The sequence below is a fragment of the Zophobas morio genome, unplaced genomic scaffold (genome assembly GCF_036711695.1).
Source record: "Zophobas morio isolate AGI-343-1 ecotype UQ-CSIRO unplaced genomic scaffold, CSIRO_AGI_Zmor_V1 ptg000017l, whole genome shotgun sequence".
NCBI classification, from domain to species: Eukaryota; Metazoa; Arthropoda; class Insecta; order Coleoptera; family Tenebrionidae; genus Zophobas; species Zophobas morio.
Genome location: NW_026972122.1, coordinates 10,039,260 through 10,057,629, shown reverse-complemented (window position 1 = coordinate 10,057,629; position 18,370 = coordinate 10,039,260). Strand labels below are relative to the sequence as shown.

Genomic DNA, 18,370 nt, shown 5'->3' with positions numbered 1-18,370 from the left:
TCAGTTTAAAGTCAACTTAAATGCCAAATTAATTTGACATCGACCGTGAAACGCGACTACGGCTGTGGAGGGATAGATCTGCATTCTCTCGCTTGAAAATGATAATGCTGAAACACGGTTTTTACACCGTGGGAACGAATGTACTTTTACAAGTGTACTCTCTATCGAATGCAACAACAATCATTCTGTTTTAAATAAAAATAAATTTTCCAGTAAATAAAAAGTTAATTTCAGTAACGGTTTGATTTCCGTGTGGTTTGGTGCAGCTTCCATTTAAAAAAGGACATTCTGGAGATAAAAGAGATCGTATTTGAGATTATGACTTTCAAACGAGTGTGCAGACCTATCTCGATGACCGTGAGCGTGAGATACGTAAAACGATTCGTAACCAACTCCAAACGTGAGACCTCGTTGTTTGAATAACTGATTGTTATACATTTACCTACTACTCCTGTTAATTAAATTTTTACTTCCCGAAGTAAAATAAGGGAAGGATTGCAATAGGATCATTTTGATGAATGTCTGATTACATGTGAGATTTCATAGCTTGTAGAATACAAAAATGACGGTATGTCTAATTTCTGTTGGTCCCTCGTGTTCATGTGTCATTTGTCTGTTGGAGATTTTATTAAACAAATAGTTATCCACTAAATAATTATTATTAATTAATTTTAAAATCTTACAAAACCACTATTAAGTTTAAGGTAAGATTAGGTAAATTTAAAATCTAAGTTTTCTTCTCTTTCATTATTTTGTTGTCTAATAAGCATACAAAATATCAGTATATTTACGCAGTTCTAGAGCTTTCGAATTGTTTGCAAAAGGTTTACAATTTTCTGCACTTGTTTCATAAAACATAGGTGCATTTAATTCCTTCGAAATCCTTAGAATGGAATATCGTTAATTTTGTTATATTATAACAGGTGTACAATAAAAATAGATTTGGAGCAAGCTTTGAAATCATTATTTATCGTTTTTTTTTATAAAAAATGTATAACAGGGTAATTATTTTCGGAGACTAAGTAGGCAAGGCAATATACTTTAGAGCGTGGATAGTTTTATCAATGCTATATTAAATGTAGTCAGGTTGATAGATTATTGACATTTAACTTGACAGAATTTCCTAGACTTATTTACTTTGTTTGTATGATAAAAATCAATTCTTTTCAGAAATAATTTGTGAGTTCTGTTGTTTACAACGTTTTTACCAAGAATAATATCTTTTTCTGAACGACACAAAGTATTCATGGTAATATCGTACTATCGTAACAGTGTAAAAGTAGATGGCACTTGGCAATATTCAATCGAATTATGTATAAAGGAGTTTCGAGAATTTCCTGACTTTGCCGTAGAAAATACGCAGTTGAAAAGAAGTAATGGGAGAAAACCCGGTACTTCTATCTATCTCTCAATTATGGCAAAAACTTGGTTTGTCTGTTTAATATGATTCTAAGAAAAGATTTTCATTTTTTGTTTTTTTTTTGTCAATGGTTTGTAAATGCTCTAGATCCCGATGACCGTTTCAAAAAATGTTTTTTAGTGATGGGTTTTTTATGATAAAAAATTTCTCAGTGTTTTAACAAAAAGATAAATGATGTTTTCAGGAAACATAAATGCTGCAGGATACCGAGATAAAATTTTTACTGTATTTTTAAACCAACTAGATGATGACGAGTTAGTTTATAGTTACTTTCAGAAAGATGATGCTACTGCTCGTACATCTAAAGCCACGATTAGTTTTTTGGTTGAATACATGACAATCGAATTATCAGTTGCAATACGGCAAACAATTGGTCGCCTAGATCATGTAATTTTTCCTTTGCGACTTCGTTTAAGGCCACATATAAAAAATTCAATTTATGTACTTAACTTACCCTTAAATGATGTAAAAAAAATATGGAATAGGATAACACAACAAAATTTATGAAATTAATAATGCTGCAGGTGTTTGTATTTTCTCATTAATTTTTTCTTCTCTAGTCTAATAAAACGCTTTATCTGTCCACGTTTTTAACATCTTTTTTATTTTCTGTTACCGGTTTCGAGCTAAAGACTGCCCTTTTTCAGACGGTCTACATTTATAACGTAACATTCAGCTAAGTTATCTTAAAAATTTTTTATAAGTCATATCCCTGTCAAATTTGTTCCCTGCTGATAACAATTTAAATTTAAAATTACAAAATCTAACGTTCTGTTGGGTTTGAAACAAATTAAATACTTTTTTCTTTATTAATTTCACGTTTCAAAATGTCCAAACTTCCTGTTTGTTGTAGGCACCGGGAATTGGCTAAGGAGCTTGTTTTATTGTGTTAGAGGTGGTTATGGTGTCTATTCTTCTGCTGCTCCCGTTTGTTGTCGGTATCTTTTTCCAGTTCAGTTCAAGAATTACGTCAAATATGAGCTTATACGGGGCTTTTATAAATGATTCTAAGGGCGTAGTTGGCCATGGATTTTGAGAATCCCGCTTCGCTGAAATTATGCCTCACTATGAGAGTTCTCATTTGTCATTAATGACATTTGTAACCCGTCATTTAAAGTGGTCGTTTTTATTCTTTTAACATCTTTCAAGTGTGAATTACAATAATTCTCGTTCATCGAAGCTCAAAATAACAAAAGAGTCGTTTTCAAAATTCTTGGTGGTTGTGTACGAAAATTTTGCTTTGGTGCAAGGAAGCGAACGCATTGGGTGTATTCTGTAAACGCTTATAAGCAAGAATATCTGGCCAAATACCGTGATTTAATAATACAAGAAATATCTTTAAAGGCTCACATTAAAGATGTAATCAACAGATTTGTTCCAACTGGCAGTGTCAACAAAGTGAGCAGAATCCGCAAACATTTTTGACAAAATTTCCTTTGCAGTCAGGAGTTTCTGTTGCAACATGAAATTGAACAATGGGCCTTTAACAAAATGATGAACATTTGCAACATTTACTGTGATGTTTAACTGCAATAAATGTGTTTGTTTTAATTGTAATGAATTAGTTTTATTTTTTAACAAGATATGAAGCACTTAGGCAACCAATTATACCGATGCGTCTGGTCTTTGTCATGCGTTCTTGGGCATTTAGTAGGGTTCAAATCGAGGAGGCGGCACGTTTACATGACCCACTGCGACCCTATAATCATTTATAGAAACCCTGTATGTCAGTTCTACGTAGTCGTTTATGCAGTTCGTTCCTGTTTTCGTTGCTCTCTTGATTTTCAGCTCTTATAAGATTGATAATTGTTTGCCTTTTTCTTACTGGTGCACGAGTTTCGTCTTTTCTTTATCTATACTGTGGTCAAATGTGGTTAGGTGTTGTTGGGCCTTTGAAAATTTTCTCGGATTCGTGTGTTCTTTGATTCTTGTCCTAATATTTCTTCCTATTTCCCCAATATACACACATTCTGTACAGTATAATTTGTAAACTCATACTTTTTGATTTGTGGGTGTTCTATCTTTGCCGTTGAAGAGGCCTTGCATTTTATTTTCCGTGCTCATTGCTACCTCAAGCTTATTTTTGGATAGAATCCATTTTATCTTCTCTGGTATATTACCTATTAGTGATCGCTAGAGTTAGGCAAACCAGAAGTGCTGGGGAATTAATCAAACAAATATTAAAAATCACGACATGACGTCAGGCGATAAAGTTGACTGGCAGTGTCAACCTCAGTGGCGTTTGATGGAATTCAGGGTTGGGATGAAGTTGGTTGTAGTCGACGTACAAGGTTTTCATTTGCCAGAATTTATTGTAAAATAACTTACGATATACGATGGAATTAACACAATACATGAAACTTAACCTAAACCTACTAAACAATTAAAAGAAACAAGCTAGATATCTACAACCTTATGATCATATGTTGAGATTTAATGATGACGCCAAGGATCAGACATCTGTAAAACAAATTTCGATCGAATACATCAAGGAGACTGAGGCGGAGGTAATATATGTGAAAGAAAGAAATAAAGAAAATTATCTCATGGAAACGCTAGGAAAGGACTGTCCCAAAATAAAAAAATAAAATAAAAATAAAATAAACAAAAATATAGGAGTTTAAGCACTCTCACATCTTTAAATGGCTTGGCATTTCTTATTACGAACCCCAATAATTTATAGGCTGAAGATGTTATTTCTGTAATGTGACTCGAAAACGAGAGTTTGTCATCATACAGAATGCCTAAGTCTCTTACCATCGAAGATCTTTTGGCAGGAAAATTACAGACCTGATAGTTGAATTGAATCTTAGACTGCTTTCTGGAGTCTAGTCTATTTACAAATCTGTATTTTATTATTAGTCTGGACAAAACAGGACCGTTTCCGGGGTCAGGTCGACTGAGCACAATAGAATGACAACCGTTTCATAAAAAGTAGTGTCAATAGCTCAGGTCAAATGAGGTCGAACTGAGCTAGAAGCCTCACTAAATAACTACTCAAAACTTATTTTGTTGTAAAAAATGTTGTGTTGTTTTTCTCTTTGCTCTTTATCCTTGGTTCTGCTTCTCTTGTTAACATTTTTCTTTCATCTTTTCACACTCCTTCTTTGTGTAATCATTGTTGTAAGCTATTTCTTCTATTATCTTTATCTCTTCGTTTTACTCTTTCGTGTCCATGTGGATGGTTCGAGCTCCTGTTGATCATGGTGTCCGTGCTTCCGTTCAAGTGTTGTTTTCTTCCAGTTCTAAGGTAAAATCAATGTTCCTGTTTATGCCGTTGATGTTCGTTAGGAACTTATCTAAGTCATTTTTATCGTCTTTTTTTTCCAGACAGAATATGTCCAAATACGGAATATGTCATCCACCTACCTCCTCTATATTATGATGTTGTCCTTATAGCTTGAATCAGAGTCAAATATTTTATTTTTTAGGTTGCCCATATAGATTTCCACTAGCAGCGGTGAAAGTGATGACCGCGGGCTTAGACTATGGCCCTTAGGAATTTGACTGCTGAACTTGAAAAAATCTTGTTTCAGACCTGTTTTTAATAGTTCGGTAATATCTCTTTTTATGTCCTGTCTGTTGTTGGATGCATTGCTTGTGAAAAGGTTCTTCACGTCAAACGATACTAAAGTCATGACGTCTTTCCGTTTTATGCCTTTCAATGTTGTGAGGAGTTCTCTTTTTATTCCACATTAAATTGTCGTCTAAAATTCGCTGTGTTTGATGACTTTATTCAGCCATTTGTTTAATTTGTGTGCTGGGAAATTTGTTAAAGAGATGACTGGCTTAATTGGTAGATTGTCTTTGTGAACTTTTATCATACCATATAGCCTAGGGATAGTGGGATTCATTGCTTCCAGTTGATGTTTGTTAAATCCTTCTATTGTGCCCCCACATTTTTTATAGTTTTCCTGACTTTTGTGTTTTACGTGTTCATAGGGTTCCCGATCTGTGTCTACTACTAGCAGTTCTAGGCGTTTCCATTTTTTACTTGCTATGGCATATTTAGGTCCTTTATTTAGCATTCTCGTTTCCATCTCTGTAAATTTTGTGTTGGTGAGATTTTTTGTTCTTTCGTAAAATTTATGCTTCTTGTCTGATTTTGAAATCGGTTCGTTTTCACCTTCTTTTTTAAGGTGTTGATTTTGTTCTGCATTTTCCTTCATTTTTCCTCTGTTTTACTCCATTCATCCAAAATCGTCTTCTCGTACCACTTTCTCTGTTCTTCATAAGATATGTTAACTGTTGCTCTTATGTGCGTTTTTACCATCAGTTTGATGTCGTCTTTAATGCATTTAAAGAATAAAGAAAATCTTCAGGTGTGTGAAGACTGTTTTTCTCATATCGGATGTGGAAAATTACATTGTTTCAAAGAAACTGTCTGTAATAATAATATGGTACACAAAGATGTTTCGTCGCCAAAATCAAAAGAAAAAATAATATCAGCCCTTCTTCGAAAAAACAAACCAGCGAACCAATTTCTTTGTCGACCAACATAGGACGACCTTTGCCCGTTTTAATTAATCCTAGTATAACTCTTCTCTCTTCTTCTAAAAGCTTCCTATCTGCTGTGTCCACCGAAGATGTGTAAAATATCAAATCATCATTAAATTTAAATTCAACTAAAACTTTAGCACTTCCCAGTCATTTAAGACGTGCAGTAGCCATGACATCTTCATCGCGAATGTTTACTCCCAATTTGAAAACAAAATTAACACAGAAGAATGGTGAACTTGTCACATTCAAATGGGAATTGATAGAGATGAAGGATTCCTAAAATTTGTTGTCAATGTAGTGAACAAAACCGAAAATGTTTTAGTGAATAATACTAACAACGACTCTAGTATTAAAAAATTGATAATTTTAGGGATTCTTTGTGATGTAGAAGAAAATTACTACAACGTATCTAGGTTATGAAACATGATGAATTTCACTAAGTTTGTTAAAGACAATGAGAGTGTGGCCATTGCATGTGATTTGAGGATGGCCAAAATATTAATGGACCTAATATCTCAGAGAAAAATGTTTTTGGAACATGGGGCTCGAACTAGATGTTTGTAACGAAGAAAATTAAAGGAAATGGTTAGACGACGGAAGTGACCTAAAAAAGGCAAAACTTTTTCTTAATTGTACTAACATGCCGCTTCTGAAATTGACACCCGAGCAAACGAGTCTATTAAAAATTTTACCTCCACGCAAGCTACATCTAATACTGGGGCCTCAAATATTACTTATAAGAAAATTCAGCAATATTTTCCAATAACGTGTGAAAAGTGGGTCAAATTCGTGTTGGTACCTTCAATGGAAGTTCATGTCGCCGTTTTTGTCCAGAGTTGACTATCTACGCTCAATCTGTTCAATCTGTGCTTAAAATTCCTAAAGTATATATTTATCAAATTTGAACCAAGTTATTATGAGTTGTTTCGGAAAGAATTTGAGTAATAATTATTCAGCAAACATCCAGACATTCAAAACCGACTTTTTGGATTTAGGTGTAAGTATAACATTTAACCTTCCCGCAATTTTTTATGATGTCCAAGAATTTTGCCAAAAGGAAAAGAGGTAATTTGGTTTTTTCTGAAGCTCTACATAGCGATTTTGCGGCATCCCGTGTGGAGAAAATACAAAATGTCTCTGAAAAAAATATACATTTTGAACTCTTAGCATAAGTCTTTGAAAGTACATACAGCAGTGAAAGTCTGCGCAATTTCCCTAAGTCACCATTAACCACTTGTGCAACCACTTGTCTCGAAAATAATGAAATAAACGAAGCAGATATTTATCATGAACTACTAACTTTTTCTGAAAACTGTGCTCCTGGTCCCGATGGCATTTCATCTTTTTTGAAAAGATATGCACTTCAGTTATCCAAACCAATTATCTACGCATGTAACTTCACAATTTTTACTTTGCTCTGTTCCGTCTGACTGCTTAATTTCAACCGTGATAGCTATTTTTAAGAAAGGAGACAAAGCTGACTGTTGTAATTACCGACCTATTAGTCTAATATCCGTCTGTTGCAAAGTCATGGAAAAGATTATCTGCAAACAACTAATTCAATTCCCGCTTAATGAAGGAATAATTCCAAGACAGCAACAGCTGTTACGTGTCTCAGTTTAGATAAGTGGACTAAGGCTGCTCATGATGGTAAATCTGTTGACGTTATTTACACAGATTTTCAGAAAACCTTTGACAAAGTCCCACATCAAAGACTTATACATAAATTAAACCAACTGGGGATTAGAGGTTATATTTAAAATGGATATCGGAACGATATTTTTTTGTCAAAGTTGGAAAATCCTTTTCTAATATCTATCCCGTCATATCTGGTGTGCCACAGGGATCAGTTCTCGGCCCTGTTCTATTCGTATTGTATATATCGAACCTAAGCCGTCTTTTAAAGTCTGATCATGCTAACGCTGACGATCTTAAAATACTTAACAACCCTAACAGTATTCGCGATACCATCGCTGATGAGTGATGACTTAAACATAGTGCTACAATGGTGTGTACTTTGGTTAACCCCAATTATTCAAAGAAAAATGTGGTGTTTTTCACTTAGACGTAACAAGTCCTTGCTTAAATTTTCACATTGGGAAAGTTTCTATCTCAAATGGTCTGAATATACCTTGTCAACAGTGAAAAAGGCTAATACACTAATATATCTGCTTTTCAAAGCTTTTGAGATCTTATCAAAAGAATCATTTCGGTCTCTTTACAAATGATACCAGTGATGGAATACGCGTCTGTTACTTATTGTCCACATTTACATAAAGACGTAGATTTCCTAGAACGAACCCAGCGGCGAGTGACAAAAAAGGTTAAAACACTACGGAATCTAGAGGCTAAAAAAATTATTATTATGTAGTCTTTCCGAAAGAAGAACAAAAAATAACCTGGTTTGGACCTTCAAAATATTGGATGGATACTTATCTGCTGACTTAGCACCTAGGTTTAATATCAACCATCACGAACATCTGCGTGGTCATCGATTAAAGCTAACCCATGAAATGTGTAAATCTCGATCTCGACAAAATTTTTAATTTAATTTGTTTTTTCGATTGTTAGTAAATGATTTCACTTTTAACTCACAATTATTTATTTAACTGAATTTATTTTTTAAACACATGTGTATTTGAATATGAATATGTTCGTACCTTTCTATAGTCCTTTTGCCATAGTAAAACTTTTTTTCCATATTTTTGATTTCACGATTTTATATACTCGTGTAAAACTTACTACAAATTTAAATTTTAGATCTTAACTTCCAAATATAATAAAATAATGACATTATTTTTGAAAACGTTTTGTGTCACCTAATATGAAACGGGTGACCAACATAATTCGTGATCGCAGGAGGTTCTGGAAATAAAATTTTGAGTCTATGTTTGACCATGGCCGACTAGTATAAAGATTATGGCCTGTCCAAAGGGCTGCCAAAGGTAGCATACGTGCTGCCATCTATTAATAATTCAAAAACGACAAAAGAATTATTAACACTTTTTGAAAGGCACAAAGGCATTCAAACCGAAACAAACCACCATTACACGTTTTGAAGTCCCATAATGTCAAGTCAAATTAAAATTTTGCTAAATTATTAAGTGTAATTATTAATAGATGGCAACACGTATCGTACCTCTTGGACAGGCCATAATCTTTATACTAGTCGGCCATGGTTTGACGATACAATTGTCTAAAAAATAATTGAAGTGTCAACGTGTTACTGTTAAAATTCAAAATTTTGACAGCCAGACAGCTTAAGTTAAGAGTTTCAAACGTACCGATCTAAATACGTTTTCTGAAACACAGACGACTGCAGTCACAATTTGTGTTGCTCGCCCATTATGTAAAGAACGTCTTTCTTTTTAAGACAATTGCGGTTTATTGTATTTTGCCAAATGCTGAAAAAAACTAATATGCAAGTATTAACCACAACGTTGTTTTATCTATTACTCCTCCTATATTATTATATATACTTAATACCATTTCTTACGTTTTATGTAATAAGTACGATACGAAACTTACTTCGAAGTATTTCATTACGTACTTTGTTAATTTAAACGATCAATATTTAAATTCATTTGCACACATCAAAACTTATTCACGACTTGGTCCAATCACGCAACTAAGATTAAATGTTAGCTTTTTGTTCTAAATTTCGTAATGAGTTTTGTTTGTGTGGGCGATAAAACTTAACAGAACTAAATGCTTTCAAGCGAACAGGAAATGTTTAATATAAATCGTATAGGTATTTCCTTCAGGTAATAGAGAAAGACAAAGTTTGAAAATTCATATCTGAATCTCAAGAATCCAGTTTTGAACTGTAACAGGCTTATAAACCTTACAGAGCTTACCAACGCACGGGAAAATAAATACCGCAATAATTCTTAATGGTTAATTAAATTAAAAATCCAATAAACAGAACCCTTCCCAACATAATTGATTAACTAATATTATCTGTGGCAGTTGGTTTAAGTGAATATTTGAATTTTAAAGATTTGTTCGCAGCATTTTAGAAATCTATTAGTCAGTTAATTTTCAAAACCAATTAGTAATGATAGTTTAATTTCTCTAAAGAACTAATGATGTCAGTATACCACCTACAATCTCAAAATTTACTGAAAAAGAAGTGGGGACCACACAAAAGATCTTTTTGCCAAAGGGATTATCTTCTATTTTTGAAATTTAAATTTTGTTCCTAGTTGTAGTTTGAGTTTAAAATCTGTGATCTTTTTACGTCAAATTTGTAACAAACGAAATTTTCCAAAAAAGGCAAATTTAGACCTGATGAAAACTGATCTCTCGTATAATAACAATTGATAAAAATACACAACGAAATGTAAACTTGTAAAGGGAAAATTTGGTTGAAAAATTATTTTTTAACATTGTAAACACTGTGTGGTGTTTTTTTTAAATATAAGTATGTCTAAAACCTTAATAAAATATGTTGTCATGGTTGCGTAATCACTTCGCAGAAGACTTTTATTAAAAAAGGTCTAAATTCTAAATCTAATCTCCACGTACTTTGCAAGGAATTAGTTAATTATCAGTTAATCGCTCTGGGGTACCTTTTAGAAAATTAATCCTGTTTAAAATTTATTGTATTGGGTTATTAGGAAATTATTTTCTCAACTTCAAAGATTAAGTACAACATCAAAAGTTCACAAAGTTTTGGAAATTCATAATTACTTGTGCAGTATTGCGTCGAAAGCAGGAGCCTGGTTTCACCTGTGCTATGTTTTCAAAATACACGACCGTGAGAAATCAATGGACTCAGCATTTGCATTTCATGCACACCTATGAATAATGTTTAAGCAAAAAGTTGCAAATGATTGACAGAATTCTGAAGTTTGGAAATTACAGCATTACAGGTGGGTTTAATCCCAGATAAAAGCCAGACAAAAAAGCCCGAGAGGGTTTATTGCGTGAGGAAAATCGCTGAGTTGTGAAGTTCACATTTTGTTTTATGTTCGAACTTTTTATGATTTCGCGACTGTCCGGCCTAAGATCGCTTGTCCCACAGGCATTCATGTACCATAAATATTTTAGCAAACATTAATAGTAGGTAGCACAGCTGCATTTCCAGTTTTTACGAAACCATGTTTTAAATTGACGAGATTATCTTTAAACCATCGTAATACATCTCAGGGGAAACCCTCACTTTAGGTGTGATTTTAATGGTCAGCTATTTTAGTCGAATGAAATCCTTTTATTCTCTTCTAGAACGACGTTTCAATTATTGAATCCAATGCACGACTCACACAAGGGGTAGCTACACGGGATTCAAACACCGTTTTGTTTATTTCTCACGGCCGTGCACATTTTAAAATAGTCGCATAGAGAATAAAAATTTCTTTTTCGTTAATATTTTTACATTTTTAGAACAAACTGAGTAATAGACGAAGGTGTTTGAGATGAAGGATTTTAAGAATAGATGTCAGTAATGTGTAAGTTTCACAAATCCTAGAAAAATCCTTGTAAATAAATAAGTTGGAAAAACGTCATGTTGTCCCTACTTTAAATCACTATGGTATTAATTTTTGCATTTATTTTTAATTTTGCTCATTCTTTTAATTTTTAGAGTTTCATTAATTTTACAATTTCCCGCATAATGTTTTTACTACATTCATTAAATTTTTTCCGTTTAACTGTGACTTCAACATTAATTTTAATCCTGTCAGATATTGTTCTTTGGGCTTTGTTTTAGTTTTCGTATCGTCGCTATGGGAAGACTGATGAAAGGCCAGATATTTGTATGTTTCGTTTCGTTCTTGGGTTATATATGGAATTCGTTGTTGAATGTCTTTTCTGACTGCATGAGTCTCACATTTCTGAACACCGAAGCTCGTCCGAATCTCACAGAAAAACTGTTCTGTTAGATTTATTAGATTTGTCAATTGATTTTTCGTATTGGTATATATTTTTGTATCATCCATATATAGCAAGTTACTTAACCTACTTTCTGTTTTGGTGTTAATTCTTATGTTGAAACCATAATTGCAGTGGTTCAAGATATCGGAAAGAGGATTTATTGTCAAACAGAACCATAGCAGACTGAGGGAATAGCCTTGAAAGATTACTTTTCTGATCATTATTGGATCTGATTGACTTGTTTGTCCGATTTTTAAGAAAAGCGTAATTAATTTCAGAATTATGGTCAATTTGCCTTCACATAAAGTCTCAAATAACTGCAATGTCAATATAATGATTTTAAAAATCAATTTATTGCTTGTTAATGAATTTTTCGTCATATAAATACATATGTATAAATAACATGCGACTCACTGCCATTCACCCATTAATTGTTCGTAGAAAATTATTGTCAACTTCGTAGCAACTATTCAAATACACAGCTTAGAATTAATTGTTTTTATAGTTTCATAAACACGTTAAGTATTAATCATACAACTATATTGGGAGATTAAGACGTATAATTTAATAAAAGCGATCCACTTAAAAACAATTGGTAGATTTTATGTTCAGTTATGATGTGTCGGTCTAAACCTTAGACTCGTTTTTCTCCGACCTAAGAACACATGTTTGGATAATGTAACCAATATCGATCAGAGTTTCTAGACAACTAACTGTTCCCTTTAATAGGCGTATATTTGATCATCTATAAATTAGTCAAAGCTTCGGTTAGCAACGTACAAGCAAAATAACACTGAATTAAAGAAACAATTTGTCCAATAATATAGGAAAAATGTTTTTTTTTTCTATACTAGGTACGATATTTGAACTTCTTCTAAAACACCCAGCATATGGCAAAAAAACTTCTATAGCGCTGCATAGGTATATGATTTTTTTCCACGAGTGCCTAAATGGATCAGGTCAGCAGACGCAAAACACTATTTTGTGAAAAAAACAAAATTTGTGCTAATGCTTTTGTAACATTTCCTCGCGACAAAATCAAGAAAACGTATCTGAAATAAGTGAATTTTCGGATGTAGAAGAGTCAGTCCTTTAAAAAGCGTTGCTTCTTTCAAATGATTTGATAAAGCAGGGTCCAATTCAGGCGTAAAATTAATCAGACCTCGAAATATACCTGGATTTTGTGATTCCCTACTTTCGTCATGTCCACGTAAAGCAAGTTCAAACACTTGACAAAATTTGATTCACATTATCAATCGGCGTAACATATGGCGATTTTTGTCGACCCTTGCGTTATGTACCCGAATATTATTAATATAGGCGGTGTGTAGTTGTTTTCGGATGTCTATATTACCGAGAAGATTATCCAAGAATATTTATCACACGTGTTCGCGCTGAATGAAAATTATAAGCCGTGATAGTAACTCAATCCTGCCGAGCACGGTTGGAACGGGACCGCTGTCCAGTTGTATCCTTGTTGTATCAGGCGGCAAGTGGTTTCCATGGCAAGGTTGTAAACAAAACATCTAAATCAGCCATGATTCGGTCTCTGTGCCCGGCTTTTATCAGCAAGTACATATCATATATCTAAGACACACATCTTTGGATGCAAGTGGATGTAAGTTTTGATACATTTTATACAAGTGGAGCGAGATAAAAGAATTAGTTTTGATAATTATGACACAAATTTCCGGATAATTTTTTAAACATTGAAAATTACTATTTTACCATGTCCAGTGTGTTTGGAGACGTCGTAATTCTGGCAACAGCCGCCCCTGCCAAATCCTACCAACTACATAGCAGGTGCGGACAATGTAATGTAGCAGAAGGATATATTGAGCATTATGTTCGATATAAACTTTAAACTACTGGGACAAAAAGAAATAGACATGATTACTAAGTTCGAAATCAACTTCAAATTCACCTTCGAAATCCTGCTCTGGTGTTTTATATAATAATTTCCAAAATATTAATAACGCAAATGATTATCAAATTATTTAATTTTTCTAAATACTCATAGAAAAAGATAAACAGTTAAACACTAGCCAAGATACAAAGCATTTTTTTCTTCAAACATCAGAAACACGGCACCATTGCATACCTCAATTGATAATTACAAGTCCTATTTCACTGCCTTGGCAGAAAAACTGTTGTTGCGTAGGCTGTAAAAGTTTTTTGCTGCCACTGAACAATTAAACACTAGCCAAGATACAAAGTATTTTTTATCAAACGTCAGAAACATTACATACCTCAATTAATAAGTACAAAGTCCCATTTCACTGCCTTGACAGAAAAACTTTTCTTGTCTAGACTGCAAAAGTTTTTTGCTACCGCTGAATCAACCAATGAAATTTAAGTCTAGCCGTCTTATGTGTTCATGTTGCTGTTCTTACTGTCAATGTCTTGTGCTGGCAATGTCAATCACAGAAAGCTGTCAGATATCAATTGTCATAATTCAGTCGGTCAGAGTCGAGTTATTATGACAATCGTCACTTATATCATCTTCGAGGTTCGACATGTTTTTATTAATTAACTTTAAATTTAATAATAAGATATTTTTATCAGTTATGCTAGAACTTGTCCTTCACAGATTTTAAAGGTAGCATACTTAGATAGGGGTTGTTTTAAATAATAGTTGGAATTGGAATATTAAACAAGAAGAAAAGGCCTTTCGGTGAGTAAATTTGCCACTGTCCACATTAAAGTGAAAAACTGTAAGGATATTGAAAGAAAAAATCACAAGGTTATAGAATATAGTGACTCCACTTTTTCTGCCTACACTGTTTTCGTATTTTTTCTGCCTGGGGTTCTTAGGTATCTCCATGTTTTGTGCTCATGATCAAACGTTTTTTTTTTTTTCATTGTTTAAACCTTAGAATACACGTTAGTTATCGTATTACATGTTTTATTCAGAGAAAAATGACTTTTTTCACTAGCAGCCACGACGCATGCAAATGTCGACTCATTTAGAGGTAGCAAATTCAACTTTTGCGACCACCGGTTCAAAAAGAAAAATTGAGGTTATGTACGCAATGTTTGATGTGATTATTTCTTAAAAAATGAACAAATGTGTGCTACAAACATTACTTGAGTATACGCATGGTAGTTGGTACACGGTAAAAGATAAAATGATTAACTCAGCGACAAGTATAAACGGTTTTCTTTGTATTGAAGATTTAGATTAAGTTTGATTAGAAATCAAAACAAAATCATGTTGCGTCAAAAAATTGAACGTTTATTTTTTCAGTTTATTGTCTTATGGTTTCTGCTAGTGAAAAAAATAGTATATTAACCACGGTTGCAAAGCCATTTCTAGACCTCGCGCTTCAGAGCCCTCGACGCTGCGCGTCTCGGGTTCTAATTTGCGCTCGGTCTAGGATGCTTGGCTCTGCAACCTTGGCTAATAATATACTATTTTTCACTAGCAGCCAGGACGCATGCAAATGTCGACTCATTTAGTGGTAGCAAATTCAACTTTTGCTACCACGGATTCAAAAAGAAAAATTGAGGTTATGTACGCAATGTTTGATGTGATTATTTCTTAAAAAATGAACAAATGTGTGCTACAAACATTACTTGAGTATACGCATGGTAGTTGGTAGAAGTACAAGATAAAATGATTAACTCAGCGACAAATATAAACGGTTTTCTTTGTGTTGAAGATTTAGATTAAGTTTGATTAGAAATCAAAACAAAATCATGTTGTGTCAAAAAATTGAACGTTTATTTTTCAGTTTATTGTCTTATGGTTTCTACTAGTGAAAAAAATAGTATATTAACCACGGTTGCAAAGCCACTTCTAGACCTCGCACTTAGAGCCCTCGACGCTGCGCGTCTCGGGTTCTAATTTGCGCTCGGTCTAGAATGCTTGGCTCTGCAACCTTGGCTAATAATATACTATTTTGTGGTTCATCTGTAATTGCCGACCTGGCGTGCTCGGCCGTCAAACCTGCAGATTCGCCACAAAAAGTCTCATTTTTGCTCGTATTAAAACAATGTACTATTATAACTGCGAGGAATTTTTTACAGATGAAAACAATTTAAATCTATATTAGGCACGTAATTAATAATATTGATTGGTACCAAAGTAATATAATTGTAGCCTCAAGCGTATAAATAATAACGAGCTACGAGGTACAAAATCATTAAAGATGTAGGTTGATGCAGTGATTTCATGTCGACAAAATTATAATAAGTTTAAATTTGTATAACACTGGTCATTGAATTTTTAACTGTACAAGAAGATAATCCAGAAAAAAACATTCTAAATCGCCAGAGTTGGAAACAATTTACATAATATGCAACATCAAATTGTGTCCATTTCTCGTATAGAGAATGGTTTTGAAATTCATGTACAAAAAAATTTGAGCTGTCTAGTGAGCCCAAGAAGTCTGAAAAATTTCCTGCTACTCGTAATATCTATTAAAATTAATCTGGGAATAATCGCTCCCTATCCACATTTTTTCGACGCCACTAATAAATCAGCAAGTGTAGGTATTTAACGTACATCTATCAATCTTAGCATCCATGAAACCACAAAAATCTCAGTGGCAATGATAGTGACAAGTAAAATCCTAAATAGTATGTTGTACACCATGTTTTGAAAAAAACTGATTTCACACGGGTTTGACGTTTAGTAACCGCCAGGCGAGTGCTGAAAGTCAAAGGAGTGTGAGAAGCGTCAATATCAAATGTGTTGTATACTATACTTTCTGTACACCTAAATGATATAAGCAAAATAATTGATTTTTTAAATTATTAGTTTTTATAATTGAAAAATCTATAATTGCATTGAAATATTTTAAAAGACATCATTAATTATTATTTAAACTTTTAATAATTTATTGCAAAATTGTACAGTTTCCTAAATTAACCAAAGGAGTTGGAAACTTCTTTATTATGTATTTATATTTAGGTAACAAATCTATAATTATGTACATTAAATTCGTTTTAAAACAGTTCATTAATAATTATTTAAAGTGATGAATTGATAATGTATTGTAAAATTGAAACAGTTTTCTAAATTAACTACAGGAAGCTATTTCTGGCTGATTGATTGTTCAGTAATTGATACATTTGTCGAATATTTAGATTAACATAAAGCATCTGAATCATTGGAGAAATCCTCTTGTACATTTTGTACCTCGTTGGTTATCCATGGGGTATTTAAAGATGATGATTCCACCGAAATGACAATTCTCTTGGCGATTTTCATTTAATTTTGAAGTGAGTTGTCGACATATCCTCCGAAACTACTTGACCAGTGACCACCAACCTCCGCGCCGTTTCAAGGCTAATAAATCACTGCTCGCATTAACTACGAATGTGGCTAATGATTGCCGAAAACTGTGTCCAGTATAATTTTCTGCCTCTGGTAACTTTAAAAACTGCGCAACTTCTTTGGCCATATTTCCGATTTTGTTGATTCTAACTACTTGTCTAGTACATCTCCGATTCTAGTAATTAAAAATTTTGAAGGCGAAGACTGACATGTTTCTTATAAGCCTGATAAAAATTGTCCGTCAGGGTAAAGGATCAAAATATGTAGTTTATTCTTTGTTTTCTTTATTTAAGTCTTTCATGTCGGCAACTGTTAATCTCCACAGTTCGTCACATCTACAAGCTCCTGTTAATCCAATAGCTATCATCGCTTGCATATTTCAATATAAATCAAAATCACTAGTGTTATTCATATATAATATAAATATAATAAGTGGTGTGATTTTTTCCGACAAAGTTTGTGAGACAAATTACCGAATGGCTCTTGCGACGAAAATTTTGAAGAAAAAAACAGTCCACTAACTATATTCAGCATGACAATCCAACAAGAAAATTTTTATTGGCGTGTGTAAGTATGAATCGAGAATTAGTTGGTCTCCAGCGCGTAACTATGTCTACGCAGCAGTCTAGCATCAAAATGACAGCGCGGAAAATAAGCAATAAAATCACATTGAACTTTATTTGTGCTTCTGGTGGTTTAATTTAATATCAAGTGCGAGTGGAAGATTTGGAAATGAAACGGCAGTGGAAATACGCAATGCAGAACACAAGAGTCTATTTGTAAGTAATTTGACATCAATTTTTTCGCTGAAAAATGCTGCTTAGTACGAGCATGTTTTGTCGTTGAAAAAGTTTTTTAATGAAGCCTATTGGCTGAATTTGAAGCTATACCGTCATATCATTGGCTAAAAATTTGCCTTCATAATATGTTTCATCAGGTGCAGAAGATAAAAATCAACTAAAATCTGCTTCATTTAAAATTTTAGACTTCTTTAGAATCTATTTCTCTGATTTTCGCTTTAGAGCGATTTGCACCTATGTCAATGTTGTGTTTTAAATTGAGTATCCACTTCAACATTGAAAACTGGGACCATAGGGTTGATCATGCATATTTATTGAATAGTTCTTCAATACACCAGTGTTACGTTGTTGGAAAGTGATTTAACATTGTTTTTTCTCTTCATTTCATAAATTGTTCATAAAACGCTTCATACGTTTTTCTTGATGTTTAAGGTAAAAGAGAACGTTGTTATTTCTCTTTATTATTCTCAGCAGTGAATCGAAGCCAACAATTAA

The 18,370-nt window shown here is 33.3% G+C and overlaps 1 protein-coding gene across 1 annotated transcript in view; it reads right to left on the bottom strand.

The window, feature by feature from the left end:
- LOC135130440 (adenylate cyclase type 3) overlaps positions 1-18,370 on the bottom strand; it is a 196,541-nt gene that overhangs the window by 102,631 nt on the left and 75,540 nt on the right. The window lies entirely within an intron of this gene.